Here is a 3,637-nt window from a genome sequence, read left to right on the forward strand (position 1 = left end):
TGACAAATGGAAGAGTCCAGAACAGAACAAAACTACAAGAACAAATTCAGAGGATCTGGGAGGACAGTCTATGATCAACACAATGTGAAAGAGGGAAAAATATAGGAACAGAGATCCATATGATGAAGAGGCTAGGTATCTTGCAGGATAAAATAGTCTGTTTTAAAGGGAGGAAAAAGTTAACAGAATATAGGGTAACCTCAAAGAAAATAAAAACTTCACAACATACCAAGAAAATTAAAATCCAAGAAGAAAATGGAAGCATTAAAACTATGAAGAAACTAAAAAGAAAGAGCACAAAAAACATGAACTCAGCACAGGAAGGCATGCAGACCAAAGAAACCAGAAACACCACAAAAAACAAACTTACATAATGGCAGCAATTAATTCATACCTATCGATGATTACACTGAATTTCAATGGATTAAATGCACCAGTTCAGAGACAAAGAGTGGCAGAATGGATGAGAAAACAAGATCCTTCAATATGAGGTCTGCAAGAGACGCACCTTACACACAAAGACAAAAAACAGATTAAAAGTTAAAGGATGGAAAAAATATACCAAGCTAATTGCAATAAAAATAAGCAGGAGTGACAATAATGATATCTGATAAAATAAACTTTAAGGCAAAAACCAGCATAAGAGATAGAAAGCCCTACTAGAATTGAAGAAAGAAATGGACAAATCTACAATAATAGTGGGAGATTTTTAATATATCACTTTCAAAAAAGGATAGAATAACCAGAAAGAAACTCAACAAAGACACAGAAGAACTAAACAATGCAGTCAACCAAGTTGACCTCGTAGATGTATGCAGAGCATTCAATCCAACAACAGCACAATACACATTCTTTTCTAGTGCACATAGAGCATTCTCCAGAATAGACCATGTGTTAGGCCACAGAACAAGCCTCCATAAATTTACAAACAACAAAATACTTCAAAACATCTTCTCTGATCACAATGCTATAAAATTGGAAATCAACAATAGGAAGACTAAAGAAATAAAGTCAAATACATGGAAACTGAATAACACCCTGCTTAAAAGCTACTGGGTAGTAGAACAAATAAAAGGTGAATTCACAAAGTTCCTAGAAAGAAGCGAGAATGAAAACACAACATACCAAAATCTTTGGAGCGCAGCAAAAGCAGTGCTGAGAGGAATATTTATTACAATAAATGCACACATCCAAAAAGAAGAAAGATCCCAAATCAACACATTAACACAACATCTCCAACAATTAGAAACAGACCAGCAAAGTAAACCTACAGTTACCAGAAGAAAAGAAAACATAAAGATCAGAGCAGAAATAAACTAAATAGAAAACAGAAAAACTATAGAAAGTATCAACACGACAAGAGGCTGGTTCTTTGACAGGATTAATAAAATTGACAAACCATGGGCAAACCTAACGAAAGAAAAGAGGGAAAAGACACAAATAACACGCATAAGAAACCACATGGGTGATGTTACAACAGAACCAATGGAAATAAAAAAGATAACAGAATACTATGAAGTACATAAAATTTGAAAATCTAAAGGAGATGGATACATTTTTAGAAAAGTACAACCTACCTAAACATATGCAGCGTAAAGTAGAAAATTTGAACGGACTTATAACAAAAGAAGAAATCGATCAGTTCATCAAAGAACTCCCAACCAGATGGCTTCACTGGTGAGTTTTACTAAACATTAAGGGAAAAGCTGTCACCAATTCAACTCAGATTATTCCAGAATATAGAAGAGGATGGAAAACTTCCTAATACCTTCTATGAAGCAAACATAACCCTCATATCAAAACCAGGGAAGGACATCACTTAAGAAAAAAAATTATAGAGCAATATCCCTCATGAACATAGATGCAAAAATTCTCAACAAAATCCAACAACACATGAAAAAAGAAAATAATAATACATCATGACCAAGTGGGATTCATACCAGGGATGCAAGGATGGCTCAATATTAGAAAAAACAACCAATGCAGTCCACCATATAAATTTTAAAAAGGAAAAGAACCACATGATCATATTGATTGATGCAAAAAAGGCATTTGACCAATACAGCATCCATTCCTGATAAGAACACTCAACAAAGTAGGAATTGAGGGAAATTCCTCAACAAGCTCTGGTAGCGTAGTGGTTACAAATCGGGCTTCGAACCTTAAGGTCAGCGGTTCGAAACTACCAGCCGTTCCGCGGGAGAAAGATGAGGCTTTCTACTCCCGTAAGGATTTACACCCTCGGAAACCCTGTACAGGGTCACTATGGGACGGAACCGACTCGACGGCACTTAACAACAACAATGCAAAACCAACAGCCAACATTACTCTCAATGGAGAGAAACTGAAAGCTTTTCCTTGTGAACAGGAACCAGACAAGGATGCCCTTTGTCACCACTCCTATTCAATATTGTGTTGGAAGTCTTAGCCAGAGGTATAAGGCAAGATAGGGAAATTAAAGGCATCCGAATTGGCAAAGAAGATGTAAAACTCTCTCTATTTGCAGATTATATGACCCCATACATAGAAAGCCCCAAAGACAGCAAAAAAAAAAAAATTACTAGAATTTATTGGAAGATCCGCAAAGTGGCAGAATACAAGATCAACATATAAAAATCAGTCATATTCCTCTATACTAACAATGACAGTGCTGAAAAGGAAATTAGGAAAGCAATACCATTTACAATAGCTGCCCAAAAGATGAAATATTTAGAAATAAATCTAATTAGAGAAACAAAGACCTGTACAAAGAAAACTACATAACACTACTACAAGAAATCAAAAGAGATTTACAAAAATGGAAGAATATATGATGCTCCTGGATGGGAAGATTTAACATTGTGAAAATGTCAGTACGACCCAAAGCAATCTACAGATATAATGCAATCCCAATCAATCTAGATTCCAACAACATTCTTTAAAGAGTTGGAAAAAACACATACAAACTTTATATTGAAAAGCAAGAGACCTCAGATAAGCAAAGCACTGCTTAAAAAGAAGAACAAAGTTGGAGGTCTCTCACTCCCTGATTTCAAAATTTACTACACAGCTACAGTGGTCAAAACAGCCTGTTACTGGTACAATGCAAGACACATAGATCAGTGAAACAGAATCAAGAATCCAGAAATTAACCCATCCACATACAGCCAACTGATCTTTGATAAAAGGGCCAAAGTACATTGAATGGGGAGGAGGTAGTCTCTTCGACAAATGGTGCTGGCAAAACTAGAAATTGATATACAAAAGATTGAAACAAGCCCTTTATCTCACACCATATACAAAAACCATCTTAGCATGGATTAAAAAACTAAATATGAATCCTAGAATTATCAATGAAAAAATAGAGACAAATTTAAGGGCTCTAGTCCTGGTGTGGAATCCTGGTATGGTGCTGTGGGCTAATGCATCAGACTGCAAAGTCATTTGAACTGCAAGTTCAGTGGTTCAAGCTCACCAGCTACTCCTTGGAAACCCTATACAGGGTCGCTATGGGTCGGAATCGACTCGACGACACTTAACAACAACAACAGTCCTGGTGTGGCACTGTGGGTTAATGTGCCAGACTACAAAGTTGTTTGAATTGCAAGGTCAGTGGTTCAAGCTCACCAGTTGCTCCTTGGAAACCCTATACAGGGTC

The 3,637-nt window shown here is 36.3% G+C and overlaps 1 protein-coding gene across 2 annotated transcripts in view; it reads left to right on the forward strand.

Moving 5' to 3' along the window:
- LOC102830995 (chromosome unknown open reading frame, human C9orf3) overlaps positions 1–3,637 on the forward strand; it is a 541,746-nt gene that overhangs the window by 47,696 nt on the left and 490,413 nt on the right. The gene's annotated exons all lie outside the window — the stretch shown is intronic.

The sequence above is a fragment of the Chrysochloris asiatica genome, unplaced genomic scaffold (assembly GCF_000296735.1).
Source record: "Chrysochloris asiatica unplaced genomic scaffold, ChrAsi1.0 scaffold00107, whole genome shotgun sequence".
NCBI lineage: Eukaryota > Metazoa > Chordata > Mammalia > Afrosoricida > Chrysochloridae > Chrysochloris > Chrysochloris asiatica.